Genomic DNA, 26,792 nt, shown 5'->3' with positions numbered 1-26,792 from the left:
TGTATATATGGAAACACATGAGGGACACTTTGGTGACTTGCTCAAGCCCCCATAGCAATCTAGTAACAGGGGCAAGAGGCAGCCCACTTCCCACCGCTCCTGACTCCACTCTTCCAAAACACTGTCCTGCCTCTCCAGGCCTACACACCTGATGCCCTCAGTGAATCTCAAAGCAACGGTTAATAACTAGGAGCCTCAGGATAACCAAAAAATTTTAAAGTATACATGAGTACTTATGTCAAGTAGAATTACCCCATTAAATTTAAAGAATTTCCTTCAAGCTTTTTTTATTCAAGCAAGGAAAATTCTAAAAAAGAAAATAAATGAAGGGCAACACTTACCAAATAATAAATCACACTGTAGAACTATAGTTATTAAAAGCTTGGTACCAACACAGGAACAGACAATCCAATGAAACAGAAGTGATATTCCAGCAGTATACCCAAATAGAAATAAGATTGCATGTAAAAATAATAAAAATAAGAGTCCAAATCACTGAGCAAAATAAACTTACTTGGCAACAACTGACTACCTTTCTGGAGAGAGAAGAAAACTGGATCCCTCTCTATTTACACCAACGGCTCAAAAAAATCAAAATATTTTTATAAAGAATTAAAACAAAATATGGATGAATTTTTTAAATAATTGTAAACTGGAGAAAGGTTTTTCTAGTATGACACAAAGTCCACAGAAGAAATGACTGACCACATAAAAATTTAAAACTGTGTCCAAAAATTTCCCTAAGTAGAAACATTTAAAAAACAGCAAACTGGTAAAACAACAACAAAAGAGGACCAAAAAAAAAAAAAAAAGAAACCTGCCACAATTAACAAGCAGTTGGTTTTCTTCAATGTACAAAAGACTGCCATGAATCAATAAGAAATGGAAGCCAACCCAATGGAAAAAATGAGCAAAATATGCAAACAGGCATTCCAACGAAATGTGATACAAATGACCAATATAAGATGATCGGTCTCCCTGGGAACCACACGCCGGCAGAAGCACTTGGCCAATGAGAGAGAAAGAGTGAATTCATGTGACTGTACTGGGAGACTAAAAGCAATATACATTAAAACTTAAAATGTAAATACTTTAAACCTCTCAATCCTCTTACAGGGTCTATTCACTCAACTGTCCATACACCTATGTACATGGAAGCACACCACAGCATAATACACGTAAAGAAAACCCCAAACCAAAAAACCTGGAATCATCCATTAATCAAGTGCTGGTTATGGTATTTATACAAGAAAATATTATGCAACCATTAGAAACAATGTGATAGATCTGTAAGTCTTGATAAGAACACAGAAAGTGATAAAACTAATGTATACACATATGGGAAGACATTATGGGTGGAAAAAACAAAAAAATACAGAACAACACATACAAATATTCTTGAAGGCTACTTAAGAAACTTAATGATTACTTCTGGGAGCTGAGATTATTATTCTTCACTTTAACCACTGTTCTAATTGAAATTTTTTCAGTAAGTATGTATTTTTTATTTAAAAATATTTTAAATTTAGTAAATTAAAAGTAGAGAGTATAAAAGTCATCTAGAGGATTCAGACACTCAGTGGCCAAAACAGGAAACAAAACATAACGAAATGGAGGGAGAAGGAACAAAAGAGAGAGCCTGGCAGGAAGCCATCTCATGGGTAGGAGAAGACACAATATTTCAATCTGTTAAGTCACTAGGGATGTTTGTTCTCCAAAATGAGCAGAACAAGAAATACAGAAATCTTTCTTAGGCCATCTAGATAAACAAAAATATATCACTGGTCACTGACTTGGGTCGCCAATGGAATTTTTTAGCAAAGGGTCTGAGTTCATGGCCTCCAGCCCCAGAGGGTGAGAGAGACAAGAAGGAGAGGATGGCAGGGGTGTGAGGGAAGTCCCACATCGGTCTAAACTGGCAGCTGCTGCTCAGAGCGAATTGCTTCCCGCAACATGGGCAATCTGCCCAATAACAAGCAGAGTTTCTTCAAGGGAAGATAAAAGAAATCCGAAACCTAAGTGAATTCTCCTAATTTTAAAATATTTGCCACTAACCGAAAAAAAAATATTTTTAAACACGGTATAAGGGCACTACAGCCTGCAGATACCAGTTTCTATACAAATTACACTGAAGTACTAAAAAAAGAAAAAGTGATTTCTAAAAATATTTCCAACTTTTCTTTAACGCCAGATTTGTTTTGTTAGTCTTAAGTAACACAAAAGCTTTATTTTAGTATTTTGAAAGTAAATAGAAACCAAAGTATCAGTAAAGCTCTGCTTTTTCAAAGGCTAACAAAAAGGATATATATACAACTATATAAGAACAAAGATTTGAGAGTAGTTTCACTAGAAACACTGATGGTTTCGCTTTATTGAGGGGGCTGGGTGGGCTTAAAAATGAGTGGTGAACTCTTATTCACTAATTAATTCAACAAACCAATACATGCTAATGTCATTAAGAACTCAGTGGGGAAAAATGGAATCCTTAATAAACTTCAGTTGTCATTTTTGTTCAGGAAATTCTCTTTCCAGTTTTAGAGCTTCGTGTATGTTGAGAGAACTAGATACCATATATCAAAACATGAACATTGTACACTAATAATACCTGGTGGTATTCAGGTCTACCAAGTTCACTGAGACACTGCACTGCAAAAGATGAACAGACTACCTGGAATTTCTGTCCTTCAGTCAAAAAGATAAAAGCAAATAATCAAAATGGCAAGCCCAAGCCTCCTATTAATTATAAAGATTATAATTAAAAAACACAAATATATAGTTTTACTTATAAAAATAATGTTCTAAAGCATAATTAAATACAAGCGTGTGCCTGCAGGTGCAGCGCACAGGTTCTCTTGCAAATAAATCTAGACAAATAAATCAACAGAACCTTCAGGAGTGGGGACAATGCTCTAAGTGTTTTTCTTAGAATAATGATGAACTTGGGCAAATTTACCCACACTCATTAAATAGGGCTTTGAGACATTGGGGTCTGGGGGTCAGTGGTAGTCTGTGCAATTCTGACTTGTCTGCATCCCCAACTCCACTGGTGAAATGCTCTGACAAATTAAGTTAATAAAACATTTTAATACACTGAAAGCAATTCAGCACACTGGTAAGTGCTGATTCATTTCCGTCCCATTACTTTAATAACTATTATTCTAAAACAGTTCAGTAACCAAATATTATTAATGAAAACACTTCAGAGAAAGAGTCAGTTGGTTCAAGTGATGTACTAGAAGAGGCCAAAGTTCACGCCAGCCAAGATAATGGTGTTAATTGAAACAGATAAAGTATTAGGGAGCAAAGAAAGGAGAAAGAAAATACTACTTGGAGTTTTAAATGTTCATAGGACCAACACAGAGACACAGAGCACCTGGCAGGAGGCTGGAAATGCAGCTGTTTAGCAAGGAGACCATGGAGAAGAAAAGATCCCAGTAAGATGCCCCTGTGGTGGGTAGGGTGGGGTAGAGTGAGGCCGCAGCGGCACCCTAACTCCTGGGCTCCCGACAGTTCAGGTGCATTTCTGCAGCTTCACCTCACCACAGGCGGTGTCCCACAGGCTGTATGCTAAGAGTTACAGTGACTCCACAATTTCATTCCTTTTGGGGATTCTTTGACATTCTATAATACTGGGCAGTCAAAACAATAAGAAAAAGATCTCTTGTTTCTCTAACTTGAAATCTGACAGTTTTTTGGTAATGTATGCAATGGGGAGAAGGGGTGTGTAAATTGAGAAGTACAGGCATATATTTAAGGGAGCTGACCAGAAAAAGCAATTTTAAAATCCTACAATTCTCTAAACAGGTGGATATTCAACAATATCATTTTTTCTTTAAAAAATAAACTTTACACCAGGTGCAGTGGCTCACACCTGTAATCCCAGCACTTTGGGAGGCTGAGGCGGGCAGATCACGAGGTCAAGAGATCAAGACCATCCCGGCCAACGTGGTGAAACCCCATCTCTACTAAAAATACAAAAATTAGCTGGGTGTGGTGGTGCACGCCTGTAGTCCAAGCTACTCAGGAGGCTGAGGCAGGAGAACCTCTTGAACCCGGAAGGTGAAGGTTGCAGTAAGCCGAGATCATGCCACTGCACTCCAGCCTGGCGACAGAGTAAGACTCTGTCTCAAAAACAAAAACCAACCAACCAAACTTTAAATTTAAAAAGTAATTAGCACAATGCTTTATACAATTCAGTTGCTACCCTTTATGCTAAGGTTACTTCCTGTAATCCTACCTACACATTTCTTTATGAAATGTTCAGAAAAGCTTCTCGTGATTGCCCTGAATACCTGAAGAGCTACCCTTGAATTGCAGTGTCCCAGTTCCTATCAACCAAATCTTAATCTAAATCCATGTATGATAGTCTACATGTGTAGGGTCCTCCTAGATGAAAAACTGTGCCTGCTTTCAAGTGAGGAAGACATTAAAGTCTAATTTCAAGATGAAGCAGTCCCTCTGTAGTATGAAATAAATCAGCCAGATGAAACACTGTTCTTTAATGTTCAGAAATTAAAGCTCTTAATTCTAGAATTTATAGAAAGATCACATCAAGGGCAATGATGGAACATCACTAATAAATGATCACTTCCTTATTTTAAAATTACACCTTTATAGCTAAATGCTACCCAGCTGGTAGAACAAAGGAAGGATGGTAACTAAACTCATCATTCTTCAAGATAACCAATCATAAGACAGAAAACTTCTCACTTGGCTCATATTTCACGCAAAAACAAAAGTCTCAAGTCTGGTCTCAGCCAACATGCAAAGGCGTGCCACAGGGCGGCTCTTCGAGGACAGTTTGTGCGCGTGGTACCATGTGGGGCAGGTCTGGCTGAGCCCAGACTCGCAGGCCGGATGAGCTCCCCATGCCACTTCCTGCCAATCTCTGGCTTCTGTTCTCTGAGGCCTCCCACCCAATTACTGACCAGGCCCAGACCTGCCTGAGTAGGATCTTCTCAGAACACCCAGAGCAGTGTTATGCCAGGTTCACCCTGCCTATCCCGAGTTCAGCCTCCCTTTCTTAAAGTCACACTACAAACGAGCACAGTCAGTAGCACCATAAGGAAAGAACAAGAGTTAGAAGGCCCTGCCTGCCTAGAAGCTTTTAAATCCCATACAAACCACTGTTTTAAGGAGGTTGGATGGTAAGGGCAACCACGAAAATGCTACAGAAGATACACTATGGCAAGTAAAATCATCAAAACCAAGACTGCTCTTCACACACTGAGGGGAATGAAAGAGTACCGGTAGCTGATAGGCCAATAGATTTAGTTATAACACGCCTGTGTTTCCACTCCCACTTCTAAAATGAAATTTATTCATGTAACACATTAACTGAGTGCCTACTGTGCATCAGGAATCATTCTGGGTACAATGGGTACAGAGGAAGGGAGGGACCCGAATCCACATGGTCCTCTATTATCCCAGTGCGGTCATGGTGCGTGCATGCACGCGCACACACGCACACACACACACACACACATTATTTCACGTGGAATGCTCTCTGGCTATGCAATAAGAACTTCACTGGTTGTGTGGAAAAGAACAGCAAAACAACCCGAAATAAAGAGTATATTGGACTCCCACTTGCTAACAAAATTTTATTTTCTATTGAATTAAAACCAATAAAGCAACACCAATTTCAACAATAGAAAGGCTTAAACCACCGATAAGAGATCTACTTTCACTGTTTACATGGTGTGCTTTTTGTGACTGAAACTTTATCCATGAAAATCAGCCAGCTAGTGAGAGGCAAAACAAAAGCTACAGGTTTTCTCACACAGTCAAGGAAAAAAATCTTTTCTGAGGTAAACAGGTTTAACAAGCTACACCCACAGTTACACCTCTGTGAAAACCACCTGGCTTGCCTTCCTCAAACCAAATACGTGTTTCCAGCCTCAGCTGCAGCCCAGCAAGAGGGAAAGAACTTTACTCAAGTCCCACGGACTGGCTTACGGAAGCCCCTCCACCTATCACCAGGCCCCGCACCCACTCTGTGGAGCCCAAGAGGGCAAGTGGGGAGGGGAATCATGAAGCTCAAGAAAGGCACCTGCCAGATCGGTCAAAGTTCACCAAGCAGTAGCTGGGGGTGGAGAAGATGGCAGCGCCCAAGACCAGGGGGCTCCACAGCAAACAGCAGGCCCCACCCAACAACACGGTCCTCAGAGGTTTTCATACATTTTGTCTGCAGTGATCACAGAAGAAAAGTACCCCCTTCTCCAACAAAATAGCATACACCTGTGGAGTTCTGATACGATCTGTGATATGACCTGTCCGGCCATTCTGTGTGTTTTAAAACCTGCTCAGTGAGTGTCAGTCCTGAGCTGCTGCAAGGGTGCCTTCTGCCAGTCCCAGGCAGGGGCAGCACGTGTTGCTGTGGTACAGGCTGAGGGGTCATTGACTCAGACCTACACTCAAAACCTGGGCCTCAAAATTAGTAGAAACAAACATGATGGCATGTTTTAAAAATAAACCTGTTCATTTATGCAGTTGGACCCAAGGCAACCCAGGTTGCTTCTCGTTATGAGCTAAGCTTTGTTTTCATTCAAGGCAAAGAATTAAAATGCTACATAATAGAGGACCGAGGAAGGTGAAAATTAAAGAAATGGAGAGAGAAGCCCTGAGAAGGTAGAAGACTTCAGAGGAGTCAAGCCAGGTGGGTGTCCTAGGAGAACAAAACCAAGAAAGAGAAGCAAAAGCAGTGACCGGGGAGTGGACAGCCATGAGCTGTGGGCCCAGGGGGTGTTCCTCACCCGGGAGCTCCACAAGGAGCGAAGGCAACAGGGATCAAGGGAACAAGGAGCTTCGCTGGTACATGGGCTTAAACACACTCAGGTGAATAAAGTTAAACACACCTTGCACAGGAAGCTCCTTGAACCGTGAATACGCTTGTGTGCACTCTGCCCTCTCCAAGGAGTCTGCAATAAGTAGTCTTTCCTGAACTCCTTTAGCCTCAATTTAACCAGTGTTTCACCGCACATCTCATGGAGCTGAATAGTCTAAAATCTTATATTTTAATCATTTTAATGAAAAGCTCTTGCAAGTAAAGTTTTCCATCATTTCTTCCTTCACCCAGGTCACCCAGGCTGGAGTGCAGTGGTGCTATCTTGGCTCGCTACAACCTCAGCCTCCCAAGTGGCTGGGACTGTAGGCTTGCACCACCACACCTGGCTAATTTTTGTATTTTTTATAGAAATGGGGTTTCATCATGTTGCCCAGGCTGGTCTCAAATTACTGAACTCAAGCTATCCACCTACCTCAGCCTCCCAAAGTGCTGGGATTACAGGCGTAAGCCACCAAGCCCAGCCTCTTTATGTTGAATATAGGCAAATAATCTCATGACAGCTCACAGGCATTCCTGTGCAGAGCCATTATTTTGGACTCTGAGGTAGTGCAGTTCTGCATGCCAGCTGGGCTTCCTTCCTTCTGCTACAGGCTGCTCTGCTCGCTGACCCCACTCCTAGGGTGCCGGAGTCTGCTCTAACAGCCTTTTCTGACTGACTGCCTAAGCCACGAGCCCCTTTCAGTTTGCCTTGGGTTTTAAGGGCCTATAGCAAGACTCAATGTGGGACACCTGGAGGACTCTAAAGATGAATAAAATATAGATTTTGCTCTTTAGAGATTTACATTTGGCTACTTGTTCACAATTAAGTTGAGCCACTGAGAGCTCAAAACACTCAACTGTAAAGCAAACCTAAGAGCAATTATTTCAGAGTCGCAGGGCCCCGTTCAAGATCCAAGGTTAACTCCAAAGGCACTGGCTGAGGTTTTGGCAAGTGCCATCTTGCCATCTTAGGTGTACATAATGATGCTTCTTTGAAATAATCAAACTTGAGCAAAATAATCCTTATGAGATTACTTTGGGGTGAAAGAAGACAAATGAATTAAATGCAGTTGTCCACAGTCACACAAGAGAAAAATCTCAGGACTGCTACTGTCCACACAGCATCTTACACACAATGTACCAGGCTCTGTCTAGAAAATAATAGAGGCCAGAAGAATTAAGAGAGGAAAATCTATACATATGTAGATACATTTAACTTTGATAGCTGCAATTATGAGTAAAGGCAAAATGAATTATCTTTAAAGAACAAATTTGTCCCTATGTATTTTTCCATAACCATGAAGTTCAACAAACATGATTTCCTAAGGACTTTAGAAATAAAAAAATTAAAAAGTAGTTCATGTTTCATAATGCTTGTTTCATCATTATTTCAATAGTGAAAAGATAATGTTTAATATACTGTTGGGAATTTTATTGGCCACAATGAGCTAAAACAATATTATGGACATAAGTCATCTCTGAAAATAATTACTGTCTGATATTCATGCAAGAACATGAACTATGGGGGAAAGTGCCAGGTTCTCTCAGTCCCTAAAAAAACTAGAAATGTCAAAGGTAGTGCTGGAAACCCCACTCTTGGGAAGACACTTGGTTTATGAATTAAATTATAACAAAACAATGTTTATCTCGGTGTAACTTTAAATACCCATAACTTTAAGTACTATAAAGTTATCCTGGGTTTGATTTATGAAGTCATATAAGTGTTTCTTAAATGAAAATAAGATTCTGCTGAATAAAAATAAGGCACTAAAAGGACATTTTGTAATGTAATTATAACTAGCAAAACATGTTGTGTTTCTGAAATATATGCCACTAGAGATTCTTATTATGGAGAGTTTGGGAATGAATTAACTCAGCAGGCCGAGTTGCTCCAACCTGTTCAGGTGACTGGCCCTTGACCCAGCCACTTGGGAACTGAGTTCTTGGAATATTCTGATAGAAATGTTTGCATGCTTGAAACCTTGACCACACTGTACCACTCTGTCTACGTAGTCTGTGCAAACAACATAATTTATGGTGAAACCTGCTGTTTCCTCCTGGGCGACAGTTTCAGTAGCTGTGGTCAGTCACACAGGCACTGTGAATCTACAAAACTGAATCAGAATAAAAATCCTAAACTGTTAGGACCAAGAGAGCTTCCCTGATAGACAATATGTGCAAATAATGAACTGCCATAATTCATTGCTAGAGGAATTAAGCGTGTCCTGTTCAACTCCCATGGAACAGGACACTTGGAGGCTTGTGCGTGGTCTCCTCCAGACTGCTCCCAGTACACCTTTCCCACTTGCTTCCTTTGCTGTAATAAACTGCAATCATGAGTATACTTACTTCTAAGTCCTGGGGCTCCTTCTAACAAATCACTGAACTTAGAAATAATCTTAGGGACCCCAAACACACACAGTTTATAAGATTTTATTAATTTTATCATATTTCCTATCATTTCAGTAGACTGAAATGTAAAAACCAGTCTATACAACCCTGATAATCAGGTACGGCTGACTACATTAAAAATAATAACTTAAAGGAATATCAGTCCCCATAGATGGAAGCCAATTAGGGTTAAATGAATATGGCTAGAAAGCAAATCACCATCGAGAACAGAGGTCAGCGAACTTTTCTATCAAGGAAAATATTTCAGGCTTTATATATAGTAAATATATATATATATAGTAAATATTTTAGGCTTTGTGGGCCATGCAGTGTCTGTCACAAATACCCAACTCTGCCATTGTAGTGCGAGAGCAGCCAGAGATAACACGTGAACTAATGAGTATGGCTGTGCTCCAATAAAACTTCATTGTGGAGACAGGTGATGGGCCAGATTTAAACTGTAAGCTATAGTTTGCCAACTCCAATCCAGAACAAGTGAGCTTCAATAAAAATGATGTTTCTCTATTGCTTTTCTAGGTTAAAAAAATTTTTTTTAAACAAAAAGGAAAATCCCAAGATGTTTTTGCTCATCACTCAATATACCTTGACATGCTACAATAAAACTCTGAAATTCAAATAACCTATATTAGAAGTATAGTGATTTTGCAAATTCAACTTACTACTTATTGGCATCTACTATGACCTTAGTACAACATCAAATGTTCTGAAGAGGAATCTATGTAAGAGATCCTGCCACTGGCACTGGGATATTACAGACTGGTTGATGTTGCCCTGTATGGGTTTTCCAGTGCTTCACAACAAATTATCACAAACTTATCAACTTAAAACATCACCCATTTATTAGCTCATAGCTCTGTTCAAACTTTATCTGGGTAAACAAAAGGTTGGGCATGACAAGATCAGGTTCTCTACACAGGGCTTCCCAAGGCCAAAATCAAGGTCCTGGCAGGGTTCCCTTGTCACCTGGAGCTCAGGATCCTCTTCGAATCACATCTGCTTGGGGTGTGATTCAGTTCCTTGCACAATAGGGTCCCTGTTTCCTTGAAAGCAGTCGAGGCTGCTCTCAGCTTCAAGAGGCTTTTCACATTATTTGGCACATGATCTCCTCCATGTTTTTGTTTTGTTTTGTTTTTGAGATGGAGCTTTGCTCTTGTTGTCCAGGTTAGAGTGCAATGGCGCAATCTCGGCTCACCACAACCTCTGTCTCCTGGGTTCAAGTGACTCTCCTGCATCAGCCTCCCGAGTAGCTGGGATTACAGGCATGCGCCACTACGCCAAGCTAATTTTTATATTTTTAATAAAGACGGGGTTTCTCCATGTTGGTCAGGCTGGTCTCTAACTCCCGACCTCAGGTGATCTGCCCGCCTCGGCCTCCCAAAGTGCTGGGATTACAGGCAAGAGCCACCACACCTGGCCAGTCTCCTCCATGTTTAAAGCCAGCCAGAAATAAATAATCTTTCTGCTCTTTAATTCCTGATCAGTTCCTGTAACTGGCTCTTACAACAAAAAAGTTTAATTTACCTAGATTCACTGTTGCTCAAAGACCTCAAAGTGTGTCTGACACTGATCAAAGTCCCTAAAAAGGCACAGTGAGAGATGATTCTGAAATGATTTTTTTGTTAGAAATAATTCTATCTTAAGGTCATGTAAAGTGATGGATTTCCTGGGACTGATAACAAACTTCCTGGGAATACTGAGTGTTAACATAATCCTAAGCATTCAGGTAATGTAGAGCTTTGAATTAAGACAAACTAAAAAGCTTTTCTATCGTGCTAGATTCTTTTCTCTTTTCTTTTCTTTTCTTTGAGATAGAGTCTTGCTCTGTCACTGGGCTGGAATGCAATGGTGAGATCTCAGTTCACTACAACCTCCACTTCCCGGGCTCAAGCAATTCTCCTGCCTCAGCCTCCTGAGAAGCTGGGACTACAGGGGAGTGCTACCACGCCCAGCTAATTTTTGTATTTTTAGCAGTGACAGGGTTTCACCATGTTGGTCAGGATGGTCTCGATCTCTTGACCTCATGATCTGCCCGCCTCAGCCTCCAAAAGTGCTGGGATTATAGGCATAAGCCTCCGTGCCCAGCCCAAATTCTTAATAATACTTGTTAAGAGCCCCTAATATATTCGAATTCCTTTCTTCATCATCTACAACTTACTGATTTAATGACAACTATCTTAAAAGAAACTTAACAAAATGAGAAATTTCTGGGCACAGTGGTGCACAACTGTAGTGTCTGCTACTCAGGGAGATCCCTTGAGCCCAGGAGTTCAAGACCAGCCTGTACAACACAGCAAGACACTGTCTCTTAAAAAAAAAAAAAATTCTGGTAGCTTGAGAATATGGAACAATTAAACCTATTTCTTTGAAGGCTGTGCTTTAGAAAACAATTATTTTTCTTTTTTTAATAGCTATTAATTTGTTCTTCACTGCCCTTCAAAAGAATACAACTTTAAAATCAGACAAAGCAAAATAAGAAAATCACATGCTTTGAAAACTGTCTACCAACTTTGGCTACACATCTCTCTGGCCTTGTCTGTTATAATTAAATGTCTGGGTTTTTGCGGGGAGCAGGGGAACCAAGTCTTGCTCTGTCTCCCAGGCTGGAGAGTACAGTGGCACGATCTCCGCTCACTGCAACCTCTACCTCCTGAGTTCAAGTGATTCTCCTGCCTCAGCCTCCTGAGTAGCTGGGATTACAGGCACCTGCCACCACGCCCAAATAATTTTTGTATTTTCAGTAGAGACAGGGTTCACCACATTGGTCCGGTTGGGCTCAAACTCCTGGCCTGAAGTGATCCATCCACCTTGGCCTCCCAAAGTGTTGGGATTACAGGCATGAGCCACCATGCCCAGCCAAAAAAACTCACCATTTATAAGCATAAATAAAAAGCAAATAGTCTGGCATTCAGGACGCTTATGATCTTAATTCTGTAATCTCATTTCCTGCTGCTCTTCCACAAAAAAATGCCTAACTTGGAGAGAGATCCAAGATGGCTGATCACTAGCAGCTCGGGCATGTAGCTCCCAGTGAAAGCACACAGAATGAGAGGACACCACACTTTCAGACGAATATTTGTTGCTCACGGACCAAGAGATTCCCAGCAGTGGAGCCCCACAGGTCGCCAGAGCGACTCTTGTGGCCGGCGCAGCGGTTTTGCTGGCGCCTTAGAGCGGCAGTTCTTCGTGCAGAGTCCGGAGATTCCCAGGCAGAAAAGCACCATCAATCTTAACACCGCTGTTTTGGCCGGCTCAGTGGATTGCTCAGATTTTGGCGCTGGGAATCAAAAAGTTGGACGTCAGCTCAGAGACCTAGTTAGAAAGTCGGTGATTACAAAGACGACAGAGGGATAAACATATAATGAAGGGAAGAAACCAGCCTAAAAAGGCAGAGAATACTCAAAATCAGAATGCCTCTCCCTCTACAGGGGATCGCAATTCCTCATCAGTAACAGAACAAGGCTTAATGGAGAACGAGTGTGTTCCACTAACAGAAGCAGGTTTCAAAACGTGGGTGATAAGAAACTTCTGTGAATTAAAAGAACTTGTTCTAACCCAATGCAAAGAAACTAAGAACCTTGAAAAAAGGTTTGACGAAATGCTAACGAGAATGGACAATTTAGAGAGGAATATAAGTGAATTGATGGAGCTGAAAAACACAACACGAGAACTTCGCGAAGCATGCACAAGTTTAAACAGTCGAATTGATCAAGCAGAAGAAAGGATATCAGAAGTCGAGGACCAGCTCAGTGAAATGAAATGAGAAGACAAGATTGGAGAAAAAAGATAAAAAGGAATCAGCAAAGTCTCCAGGAAATATGGGACTATGTGAAAAGACCTAATTTACGTTTGATAGGTGTACCTGAATGTGACGAAGAGAATGAATCCAAGTTGGAAAATACTCTTCAGGATATCATTCAGGAAAACTTTCCCAACCTGGCAAGGCAGGGTAATATTCAACTCCAGGTAATACAGAGAACACCACAAAGATATTCTTCAAGAAGACCAACCCCAAGGCACATAATTGCCAGATTTATTAGGGTTGAAATGAAGGAGAAAATACTAAGGGCAGCCAGAGAGAAAGGTCAGGTTACCCATAAAGGGAAACCTATCAGACTTACAGCAGATCTCTCAGCAGAAACCCTACAAGCCAGAAGAGAGTGGGGACCAATATTTAACATCCTTAAAGAAAAGAACTTTCAACCCAGAATTTCCTGTCCAGCCAAACTAAGCTTTATGAGCGAAGGAAAAATTAAATATTTTGTGAACAAACAAGTACTTAGAGACTTCACCACCACCAGGCCTGCTTTACAAGAGCTTCTGAAAGAAACACTGTACATATAAAGGAACAACCAATATCAGCCTTTCCAAAAATATATCAAAAAGCAAAAAGCGTTAACACAATGAAAAATTTACACCAACTAATGGGCAAAACAGCCAGCTAGCATCAAACGCCAGTATTAAACTTATATATATTCTAATTGGATAAAAAGCCAAAACCCATTGGTATGCTGCATCCAGACCCATCTCACATGCAACAATACACAAAGACTCAAAACAAAGAGAAGGAGGAAGATTTACCAACCAAACAGAGAGTAAAAATAAGCAAATAAACAAAAAGCAGGAGATGCAATTCTCGCCTCTGATAAAGTAGACTTTAAAGCAACAAAGATCAAAAGAGGCAAAGAAGGACATTACATAATGGCAAAAGGATCAATGTAACAAGAAGAGCTAACGATTCTATAGATCAACCAGACAGAAAATTAATAAGGACATCCAGGACTTGAACTCAGACCCGGAACAAGTAAAGTTAATAAACATTTATAGAACTCTCCACTTCAAATACACAAAACATACATTACCACCTCACACCTATTCCAAAAGTGACTACATAATTGGAAGTAAATCACTCCTCAGTAATCGCATAGCATTTCATAGTTTAAATGAAATATTGGTTGGCTGTTTGTTTGTTATTTTCTTCCCTTATTCCTTCCTGTCTACATCATTAAGTATAATTATTCGTATAAAAGCGGTTTTCAATACCCATTACTAAATTGCATTCTTGCCTGGGCAAGAAAGCAATACTCCCATTCTCTCTCTCTCTTTCTCTTCCTTTTTCCTCCTCTTCTTCATTCTTTCTTTTTCTTTCTTTAAAAAAAAAAATGCCTAACTCAGCTACACCAAATTACTGAACTTTCTCCAAGAAAACTAGATAATGTGTTGGTTTTTTTTTTTTTTTTTTTTCATATTTCTAACGTACTGTTCCTTTTACCTGGAATGCCCTTCCTCTTCCCTCCTGGCAAACTACTACTCAGTACAGAAGACTTTACTAAAACATCTTTCACATGTGAAGCCTTTCTCCTACCCCGACAGTCTATGATGAGTGAATCTGACAGCCCATCTAGGTTCTTTTTTTTTTTTTGGAGACAGACAGAGTCTGGCTCTTGCATAGGCTGGAGTGCAGTGGGGCGATCTCGGCTCACTGCAACCTCCACCTCCTGCCTCAGCATCCCAAGTAACTGGGATTACAGACACACGCCACCACTCCCGGCTAATTTTTGTGTATTTTTAGGGGACATTCACCTTAAGTTCTACCATTTGTCTTACTGTATACCTCCTTTAGCATCATCCACTACCGGGTCCTTCTGAAGCCACAGAGGCTGTCACTACCACATATCATACCATCTCTATTACTTAATTTCTGTGTATTACAGTAATTTGTATAGATGTCTGTCCCTTCTTTGAGACTGTGAGCTTTAAAACCTGGCTGGGTTTTTATAGGCTTGGCTCCAAGAATATAGACAGGCATAGAAAATCTACGTGAGAGAATATAAAATAAATAAATCTTGACCACTTCACTTACTGAAAGCCTCTGCTTATCTGATTTCTAAATAACAACAGCAGAAAAGTATTTTTTGTGATGTACTATTTCTTTATGTTGGGAGCCCCAGAGGCAACTGCTCTACATGAATAGCAACACAGAGGAAATCAACATTGCGCCTCCCATGCAGCTGATACAGAGGGCAACTAGAGAGGTTCCTTCTGCCTTCTGAGGAGAGAGAGAGATTTCTTTCTACGTAAGATGTCACACACAGGAAAAGACACTCCCTCGAGTCCACGACCACATTTATAATCCCCACTCGCTTCGTAAGTTAATTACTGTTGACATATTGCTGTGCCTACAAAAACCATCTTTTTAGGAGACAATCATGAAGCCAGGTCCTGAACAGAAAGATGAAACTAACAGTATACACGAGACTTGCAGTGCAGAAAATAAAGAGAATGGAAGACAGAAAAAATAGAGTGTGGGAGAGAGAGATTTATTTGCATTGTGTTAAAGGAAAAGAAGACTCTCCCTTACAATGGGGGATAGAGACACTTTAAAAAAAACATAGACAAACTAACAACGTCACTATTGGAAATTAATGTATTTAATATGACTATAAGGGAAAACAGCACTGGACCATAAGATCTTTTTTAGACTATGGTTAAAATATTTCTTTTACGTATGTATTTTGTTCTCCAAATGATCAGACTCTTAAATGTATCTCTAGAAATGAAGTCCTTTCTATAAACTATCCTCTTCACAACTGCCACTCAGAACACCAACTGCCTATTATGACACAGCAACCAAGAAACACTTGGGCTTGTATTGGGGACAATCAACTTGTGACTTCCTGCTAGACTTTCTCAATTCACACGATGATGAAATGGCTAGTGTTGCAATGCACTTATGGCTTTAGATAAAAACATAGGCACTCAAGACAGAAGTGGCCAAAGAGAGCATCGCCCAGCAGGAAGTTGTTCCTACAAAGGAAATTGCAGGTTCTAAGATGAAGAGGAAGTCAAGTGGGAGAATTAAGTGTCTTAAGGGCTTGAGAAAATACTGAAGAAATACTTGCGGTCTCAAATACAGTTGAAACACTAAGCAGTCCAGGCTATCACTAATTATATATTCAAAACTTTAACAATGCAATGTGGAGTAAAGCTAGTCCACAAAAGGTAAATCGTGTCTGTGTAACCTTTGTTCTTACACACCTGCTCCTGCACAATGTGGGAATCTTAGTCACATTTCTCTTCATTTTATGATATCCTGCAATGTCCTCTTCATATACAAACCTACTCCCCAATAAGCTTCCAGTTTCTATATAATAAATGGCTACCTTCTGAAGTTTGTTCATTCCCACGTGCCTCGGAAACATATCCTGGACACAGAGAACACATTACCAGTCATTTATCTAGCATTACGGCGGTTTACTTTACCACAACTCTCATAAGTTCTAAGAAACCTCTGATAGAAGCTGTTTCAGCCCTTTCATCTCTAGACATTTCAACCATATGGGAGCTTCATATCTCACCTACTTATTTCCCTTTTCAGTTTTTAAAAATCATGCCCAGAATTCTTTGATGCTGATAAATATTCACAGAACAGACTTTTTCCATCATTAAACAGGAAACTGAATATTGCACATCTATGTTTTATAGTCAATAGGCTGTATAGAGTTATTAGTGGTATTAACAAGGAGACTACTGATAATTTTTCATAAAAGGCCACACATGACCTTCTTTTCCGTAGGTTAATCATATGTTAACCACTTCTGCACAGAAAAGACATGCACATAGAAGGCAAGCATGAAGAACACGCCCACATACAGCAATTTTCCTGTCTCATTAAGACCACAGCATGTTTGCCAAGACGGCTGGCAAGATGACACCAGGCTCCAAGGATCCGCTTTTTATTCTAATTACTGAAATCTTGTCTTAGTTTTCAGTATTTCATAGAAAGCCATCTACACTCAGCAGTGGGATCTCCCTAGCGAAATATTTTTTTTTTTTTGACTTCTCAACTCTTTCTGACTCCGTTAACAACCACCGACACACGCTACGAACTGAACGTTGTGTCCTCCCTAAAACTTGTACATTGAAACTAATTGCCAATGTGGTAGTATGAGAAGGTGGGACTTTTGGGAGGTAATTAGGTTAAGGGGGTGGTTATGAATGGGATTAGTGCCCTTATAAAAAAGGTCCCAGAGAGCTGCCTTGTCCCTTCCACTATGTGAAGTTACAGCAAAACGATGGCTACCTATGAACCAGGAAGTGGCCCCCACCAGACAGCAAATCTGCTGACGCCCTAACCTTGGACTTCCCAGCCTCCAGAACTGTGAGAAATGTATTTTCTCTGTTTATATGCCACTCTATCTGTAGTACTTTATTAGAGCAGCCCCAATGGACTAGGACAAGTATCATCCTATGATTTCCAGTTTGGCTTTGAATCACCATGTTCTTAGGATCTCCAGCATCCCTTCTTTCCTCCAGCTGCTTATTTTCTCCAACTAGCATTTCACAATTCCTTCCCACCTTCGTTCAGTGAACACATACAGGCTGAAAACCAAGTATCTGCTACATGCTGCTGCTACGACACTGAGCAAGACTCGGGCAGGTTATGGACACACTCCACTAAACGCTATCAAAGGAGTGGAGTGGGCTGGCCGGGGGAAGGGCAGCAATGGGGGCTAGTGGGAGAACTTCTTGCCAACCATTTAACTTTCTTCTATTCCCATATTCCCACTGTCTTAAATGTGTGGGTTTATATAATGGTCCACACTACCTGCAACCTTCAACTATTCTTCAAAAACTTTATGTTAGTTTCCTATTGCTGAGTTACAAATTGCCACAAACTTAGTGGCTTAAAGTAACACTCATTTGTTAGCTCCCAGCTCCAGAAGCCAGAAGTTTGGCCATGTTTTAACTGGGTCCCCTGCTCAGAGTATCATGAAGCTAAAATCAAGGTGGTGGTGGAGCTTAGTTCTCCTCTGGTAGCTCGAGAAAAATCCAATTCCAAACTCATGCTTTGTACTAGCAGAATTCAGCTCCTGTGGTGACAGGACTGAGGTCTCTGTTTCCTTGTTGGCGATCAACTGGGGTTTGCTCTGGGCTCCTGGCTCATGGCTATGGCTGCATTCCTTGCCTGGTGGTACTCTCCATTTCTGAGCCAGCAATAGCACTTAAACCACTCTCCTGCTTCAAATCTGTCTCATCTCCTCAGCTTCTGACCTCTAAATACAAATGTAAAGGGCTCTGGGGATTGGGTCAAGCCCACTGAGGACAATTTCCCTTCTCGAAGTCAACTGTGCCATATATTAAACCTAATCACAGGAGTATAACCCATCCTAGTCACAGTCTCAGGGAGGTATAGCGGGAGTGGGTATACTGGAGGTCATTCAGAATTCTATTTATCACAGTTTATTAAAAAAACACAAAAATTTGGCATCAATAAAGAATTTTATGGCACTGATAAGAAATATAGTACTGAGATTTAGTTTTCAATCCTAGGAGCAGAATAACCAAAAAAAATCATGGGTAACTCAAAAATCCATTCCTCCAGCCCTTTTAGCCTTAATCTATATATTTTTGCAAATACCCAAGAGGTACTTACATTTGAATATTTCATTCAACCTTACCTGATAAAACTGATTTAATAACCTCCCCCTTTCTCAGATTTCCATTATACCAACCACGCTGCCAGCACTCCAAGATCTCCACCTTTGAGGGATTATCATTTAGTCTATTTTCTCTTTAACATCAAACTGCAACTAATTCAATACCCAATCTTAACAACCTGCCCTTCCTCTCCATTCTCAAACGCAGAATCATTAGAAACACTGGTCTCCTACCCTTACCTCTCTGCCCTTTCCTGTTCTTTCTGTCTGTGCACAGCCTTGCCCTATCCTACACACAGCTCCCAAGAAAGTCCCTAACGCTGTGCTCCATGCTCTCCTCTTCAGGAACCACAGCCCCCTCAAACTAGTCAGAGCTATCAAAGCTCTTCATCCCAGCACTTAAGGTCAACAGTGTCCTCTAGACCCCAAACACTTACTCCAGACCCCACCATCCACTGCCACACCACACCCTCAGTCCCTGGGACACCTCATCTTCTGACCCCACCTTCAGCCTCTGCTCAGCTGCTCTCTCAGGCAGACATGCCCTAGCAGGGAAGGGTCAGCTTCACAAAGATGTCTCATCCACAACCTGCTTGCTGTCCTCTGACCTAGACCACCTGGTATTATCTTTGCCTTGCTTTGGCTTCATGTCATTTTTTAATAGATACATTTTACCTTTCTCACTATATCAGGAACTTTGTGTGTGTGTGTGTGTGCGTGCACACGCACGCTTGTGCATTTATGTGTAAACATGAATATTCTTTTTCTTATCCCATAGCATTTATGCAGCACACACAAGAAATTAAACAAATATTGCTTTTTTTCTCACAATCCAATCTGCATTTACTGTACTGATCTTTCACTTATTTTTATAATCTCTTTACTTGCCTGGAGGAACCAAGTCTTTAGAATAGAGGTTAATAAAATAGGTCATCCACCCTTGTCTCTGCATGAATGAAGTAATGGCATAAATAACAGCCCAGAGTTACAGAAAAGGACATTTATTTAATGTTTCAATTAAATAAAATATAAAACTCTTAAAACAGGAATAATAGAAAAATTCTAGGAAAAAGGTCAAAAAGCTTTAAAGGAGGAAAAGGAACAGAACTTGGAAAATGTGCATTTTCAAATGCAAAAGATGGGAAACAATCTGAAAGTCCACCTACAGAGAACAGCTAAACAGATGAGGGTACTGCCAGGCAATGCAAGGCTGCACACCATGGGGGTAAATAAAGAAACTTTCCCATGTTGCTCAGAAAGACCCACTGCATGCTAAAATGTGCATGGGTCTCCTGAGCAGTTGTGGAACATGCTGCCATGTGTCTCTAATGGGCGGGCAACAGATCATCAAAAACATTTATTTAAGTCTCTGGAAGAACTCAATAATGGTGTCTGCCTATAGGGGAAGGGGACTCTAGGTACATGGGGACAAGTGTGAGGAGGCTTCCATCCTTTCTCATGCCACCGGACCATGTGAATGTGGAAAAAGGCCAGGTAGATCCCTCCCTGCAAGTGCAGGAACAGGGCAGAATCAGCCACAGATTGCTATAAAGTTCAGTGTCCAGGAAGGAGCTTGATGCCTTCAGAGGAAAAATAAATGTATGTCTTTGCCTGTTCTAGGTTCTCTAGCAGAAGGAAACAAGCCATGCAGGTCCTACTCTCCGAAATACTTGCCGACTCCTCCTTTTGCTACAGATGTGCTGTACACGGCATAGAGAAGCACAAGCTGTACAGGTCGCAGGCTTGCTGTGGGGAAGACGGAGGCCACAGTGGGGCTCTGCCGGGGCGCCTGCACGTGATGGGACATAAAGGCCCATTCGCTACCTGTGTCAGTGCATGCAGGGAAAGCCTGGAAAATCACCTGAGACTCCACAGGATTTACATATTCAAGACAAGCTCTGACTACAAACTCAGAAAAAAGGTAATGATTACAGGCAAATCTGCTTTTTAACAGACTTTTTTTGGATTATGATGCCAGCATTACCAGAAAATGCCACTGAAAAGACTTCCTGAAAAACATATGGTATTTTAAAAACTCAAATCATAGTCTGAGATTTGCTGCAACTGAGAGAAACCAAATGAACATTGGATATATTCCAAGTGAGAATTCTATTTGTGAACTGAAGAAAAACTGGGGCCTGCCAAACTGATAATTAAACTGAGCACTCTGAACCAACTAGTGGAATGACTCCCTCTTCCTGGGACAGGTTTGCCATACCTTACATACTGAAAAACAAAATTTGCATTGAAGCTCTGTACAATCAAAAACACTTCTTGGAATGAGTCAAAGTTCTTCTGATTGCTTTTGATTCAGATTAGGCCAACACAATGGCAGTAACTTTCCCCAGGTGACCTTCAGCTGGTAGCTACCAGGAGGCTCCAGCTGTAGAATACAGGTCAAGGACACAGGAGGTACCAAAGGCATGCCAACTCATAGTAACCCTGGCTTGCTGTCCAAGGGGGCAGGAGCCCTGTGAGAGTTTGGAAGAGGCTGAGGTCAGTTTCAAGCCTATACAGGATTAAATGTGACCAGTTACTGTTCTAGGCAAAATGTACAAATATTTTCATCAAGAACCAAATGTTTTATTTCCTATTTAGCTTAAGAATAACACTTTTATAGAAGCCTTAGCTGAGCACAAAGAGCTTATTTCCCCCTTTTCCACGTTCTCTCCTGAAACAATGATCCCAGTGTACTTACAACAAAGATTCTTACCTTCAAATGAGTGTAGGTCCTCTACAGGGACATCCACCACCTTTCTTGATGTCCCCAAAATATCTCATAGATCTTGCTATAAAAGAGTGATGTGATTTTTCTTACCCATCACCAAAACAGAGAGAAAAAACCCCTGCAAAACAGAAAAACCACGTAGATACCACTCTGGTAGCTGGCCACCACACCCTCCTAACTAGAATGTGAGCTCAGGGTTCCCAAACCGAACTGTAGCATAGAGAACAGTTCAGTTCTATAGACAGCAAAATCAGAAAGGGAGTGTTTTAATTTAAAATATATCATTTTAACAATATGAATAACTGTTCACTACGGTTCCAAACATAAGCATTGTGGAAAGTAGCCATCCAACAAGCTTCCTTCTAAGAGATCACTGCCAGAGGCCGGGTCAGGAAGAGAAACCAAGAGATTGAAGAGTTTAAAATACTTTTTGACCTAATTTAAAAAAAAAAAAAACAGCTTTAATTTCTATGCCTTTTAATTCTCTCAGAGATGCTTTTGCCACATGAACTTGCCTAGGGGACTCTGTGGAGCTTACTGTAACACAAGCCCTGACAAACTCACTGCCCTGTCAGTTTACTAGGTAGAGATGACACATTTGGGCTGACTACCTGCAGGTGGAATAGGATTTGGTAAGAACAGGTATGTTGTCTAATGGACCATGTTGGCCAGAAAAAAGAGCACTGGCCAGGTGTGGTGGCTCATGCCTGTAATCCCAGCACTTTGGAGGCTGAGGTGGACAGATTACTTGAGGTTAGGAGGTCAAGACCAGCCTGGCCAACATGGTGAAATCCTGTCTCTACTAAAAATACATAAAAAATTAGCTGGGCATGGTGGCACGTGCCTATAATACCAGCTACTCAGGAGGCTGAGGCAGGAGAATCGCTTGAAACTGGGAGGCGGAGGTTACAGTGAGCCAAGATTGTGCCATTGCACTCCAGCCTGGGTGACAGAGTGAGACTCCATCTCAAAAAAAAGAGCACCACATGAGTGGTTGATTACTTCTCTTTACATTTTTATGTTTTTTCTCTTTACACTTTTGTATGCCTGATCTATTTCATTCAAAACAAAGACAGAGGAAAACACAATCAAAATACATTCTAAAACTGGCAGAGACCTGACATGGCTGACATGTAGTGATGTGTGGTCAAAGAGCAAGGGGAGGAAATGCTGGAGATGAAGCTGGGTCCAGGCTTCATCTTGAATACCAGGGGAGATGTGCTCAAGGCAGCCTTCCAGGCCACAGAATGCAGAGGAGGACTTGTCAGTCCTGACTCCCAGTAGTAAGCAATACCACTTACGGAGTTTTCAACCCCACGGCTAATCACAATCATTACAGGTCTTTAAAAGCGATACAAGGGGTTCTGTCGGCACCATAAAAGGCAGTCACTCTCAGCAGAATCTCTCAAGCTGCAGCACCACGGGTCATGTCTAGGATAGCACAGCTGGCCTCCACTAAGCTGACCTCAAAGGATTATGCCACACTTGTGTGCAAAGGTACATGTGGCATACCCACTGCTGCAGCAACCAGCTCCACACATGCCAGGCTTCAGCACCTGTGCTCACACTTCTACTCTGGCCACCAGTACACTGTGCTGGGCCCAGTCTGCATATTCTAAAGTCTACCTATGACTATCAAGGCATGAAAAAAATGTGCAGCACGTGAAGCCTCTGGGCTGGACAGTTACACCGAAGGGCAGTCCAGGAGCACATGTGGTGTCCCTGATAACTAAGGGTCCCTGCATCCCTGACTTTCATCATGAAGCGCCTACTCTCTTAATCACATGGAGCCAACTAAAACAAAGCCTGGCCTCAGACTGGTGTTCCTGCTCTTGCCTGCCCTCATCCATCTTACATTCTTCTCATCTTCCCTAAATTGTAGTCCTCTCACCTACAAGCCTGCTGCTCAGCATGGCCCTCTATCTCAGTGACTCTCAAACCACAGAATCACCCGTAGAGCTGTTAGAACAAAAGAGTGGAGCCCCACCCCAGAGTTTGATTCAGTGGTGGCTGGAGGGTCTGAGAATTTGCATTGCTGACAGATTTTCAGCTGCTGTTGTCAGCGGCTGGAGGACCATCCTTTGAGAGCCACAACTCTGACTAGCACTTACATGTGAACATTTGGTTTGGGTTCCTACTTGCCTAACCCAGCCTCATCCAACCCAAGCTCATTAGCTCTGGCACTGTGGACTGCCCAATTCACAACGGGGATGCCCATCCCCACCTAGGCCCTTCCTGGGAGCCACAGTGTGCCACAGATTCACAAACCAGCAGCACTGCATGCTCATCCTGTCTCCTCCTAACCAATGGTCAGATGGATGGAAGGCTGAACTGAATTCTTAATAAAAATTAATGATTTATTCCCATGATAAATTCATGTAGTGCCCTGTAGCTGACAATGCACTTTCCTTCTCCTGTTGCTCCATTTGAACATCAACACAAGTTCTAGAAGTAGATATCACCATTCCCAATTTACAGATAATAAAACTGAGGTCAGAGGTACATAAGATCACAGCACTGGGACTTTAGTTACCTTCTTTTAAGTAACTGTGGTCATGTAACCCATTTATCAGTTGAACATTTTTTATACTTTTAACAGCATCACTCATTTATTTTTATTTTATTATTATTTTTTTTTTTTGAGACAGAGTTTCGCTCTTGTTACCCAGGCTGGAGTGCAATGGCGGGATCTCGGCTCACCGCAACCTCCGCCTCCTGGGTTCAGGCAATTCTCCCGCCTCAGCCTCCTGAGTAGCTGGGATTACAGGCACGCGCCACTATGCCCAGCTAATTTTTTGTATTTTTAGTAGAGACGGGTTTTCACCATGTTGACCAGGATGGTTTCGATCTCTTGACCTCGTGATCCACCCGCCTCGGCCTCCCAAAGTGCTGGGATTACAGGTGTGAGCCACTGCGCCCGGCCAAGTATTTATTTTTAATATTAAAAAGTCCATCAGCGTTTTTTGTAAGCATGAAATAATATGTGAATGCTCACCATACACTCCAGAAGTATTGGCTGAATCAGAGTTTCATCCTACCATGAACACAAACAACACCGAAGCAATGTTTGTGGCGCAGCACATCCGAGAAGGCTGAAAATGTCACTAATACCTTCAAGAACTGGACACAAACTGGTGACCAGTGGACAAATTTTTGCCCCACAGACTTTCACTTCTGGTTGTTTTTTTGTTTTGTTTTTCATTTGAACTAGCTGCCAACATGTAGAAAGTGGGAGATTTGATAAACATATCTGGATAGCCAGCTCTCTTAAAATTGAGAAGCCTGACATTCTTTCAAGGCACACATAGCTGGCTAGAGTTTACCACCAACCCTGGTGCTCAGCCATGGCAACCTCTCCAGCCAAACAGAGCCCTCTGGGTCTATGGGTTTTCACCGCCCGCCTGGTCTACAGGCATTCTTAGGCTCCTGCCCTGGAGCTTATTCTATAATACAGTTAAAACAGATGAATGACAAACAAATTGAGCAAAACTAATTTCTCCTGGCTCACCAAATTAAAACTGAAGAGTGATATGGTTTGGCTGCTTACGGATTACTGAGAAATAATAGAAAAATCACTAACTACACAGCAATTAGATGAAGAGCCTGATTCTTGTTGCCTCTCTCCAGGGAAAGCCAGTCCCTCCATTTCAGTGAGAGTGATAAATTGTTCCGGGCTCTCTCAAACACTTTGATATACATGCATACATATGTACAATACATCATGGAAGCCAGCACTCACCACAGTATCATAGCTTGTTCTTACAGAGGATCCCTTTTCTAGAGAAGGAGGCTGTTAGCACATTTCAAATTGAAAACCACTACTTATGATATACTCTTGAGTTAAAAAACACGCGCAACACACAGAAAGAAGAACTATACTTTCTTTGGAGACAGGATGCTCTCTACCTATTACAGAATAATCACAAACTCTATAGGGCACGATACTGAGCAATCAAAACTTTATTTAATGTCTACCTGTAGTAGTTTATTTTCTAGAAATATGGGAAAAAGAATTCAAACAAATTCATCCTCTACCCATGCATGTCACTGCAGAAAAGGTGAGTCATAAAATCACTATCTTGCATTCATCAGCTCTTTTTTCCTTTTTGCCCCTTTGAGGACAGCCCAGAAGAAAGGCTGTCCCAGGTTCCTTTACATGCTGTGACAAAGGGGACCTAGGACTCCCAAACAAACAGAGCCCTTGACCCATGGTGCTTTCTAAAAAAGAGAAGTTCAAAGTTTGAGACTTTCATCGAATGTGCCAAAGTGGGTATTATAAAACAGAACTACATATAATTTAAAAAAAAAGTAGGGGGGATGGGTGGGAGAGAATCTGAGATCTCTGTGCTCAATCCTATAATCAGATGTCTCTGAAATCCTACTCATGCCAGAGTTAGTGTCTTAACATGAAAACAAACTACAAAAATGTTAACTCCAATTGCCTCCACTTGGAGACTACCAGAAATTTTTGTGATCATGTGTTGTTTTATTAAGAGAGCGTAAACTCAATGAGATTTATTTGTGCTGAAATACATGGGGGAAATATGCCTGTATATAAGTATGCTACGTCCTAACTTCCTAAATGCAAATACCTATGCATAGTACTAAAGCCCATAAAAGCAGAAAATGGACAATTCCATGAAAATAATAAAATGTTTAAAATTCTCCTGAAGTAATATAGGGATCACATAATGCAACTGACCTGCAAAACAAATTCTAATGAGATAATCTAAGCCAATGCCATGCCATGTTTAGCAACAGCAACAGGGAGAAATAACATGGCTCGATTTCATAATTTCTTCTTCACGATATTGTTGTAGGAAAGCTACAGAGATCTTAGCCCCAAACCCTAATCTTAAAATCTAGTGTTAGAGCCTGTCTCCTGACACCTCAGGAAAACAGGCCAAACTCAGTAGTGAGTATACATTGTAAATTTATCATTTCTAACATAAGGTATTTGTGAAAAAGTAAGATAATCTCTCAATATTTCTTTAAAAATTAGGCGGGGCGTGGTGGCTCACACCTGCAATCCCAGTACTTTGGGAAGCTGACGCAGGCAGAACACGAGGTCAGGCAGTCAAGACTAGCCTGGCAAACATAGTGAAACTCTGTCTTTACTAAAAATTCAAAAAATTAGCTCGGTGCAGTGGTGGGTGCCCATAGTCCCAGCTACTCAGGAGGCTAAGGCAGGAGAATCGCTTGAACCTGGGAGGCGGAGGTTGCAGCGAGCCAAGATTGTGTCACTGCACTCCAGCCTGAGCGACATTGCAAAATTCCGTCTCAAAAAAAAAAAAAAAGAAAAAAAGGGTCATGGTGGCTCATGTCCTAATCCTAGCACTTTGGGAGGGTGGATCACAAGGTCAGGAGATCGAGACCATCCTGGTTAACA

General features: G+C 41.4%; 1 protein-coding gene across 12 annotated transcripts in view; it reads right to left on the bottom strand.

Annotated features, from left to right (window-relative positions):
• SPIDR (scaffold protein involved in DNA repair) overlaps positions 1 to 26,792 on the bottom strand; it is a 415,411-nt gene that overhangs the window by 305,687 nt on the left and 82,932 nt on the right. The window contains exon 1 of one of the 12 annotated variants that reach the window (XM_064384162.1): positions 21,389 to 21,477. The exons of the other annotated variants lie outside the window; for them this stretch is intronic. The gene's annotated coding sequence lies outside the window, so the exon portion shown is untranslated. Of the gene's footprint in view, positions 1 to 21,388; positions 21,478 to 26,792 lie in introns of those variants that run through there. 12 annotated transcript variants of the gene reach the window in all.

This window comes from Aotus nancymaae, unplaced genomic scaffold (assembly GCF_030222135.1).
Source record: "Aotus nancymaae isolate 86718 unplaced genomic scaffold, 86718_ANA_hifiasm-v0.15.2.pri h1tg000036l, whole genome shotgun sequence".
NCBI lineage: Eukaryota > Metazoa > Chordata > Mammalia > Primates > Aotidae > Aotus > Aotus nancymaae.
Note: the sequence above shows the minus strand (reverse complement) of the source record. Positions and strands in the feature narration are given on the sequence as shown.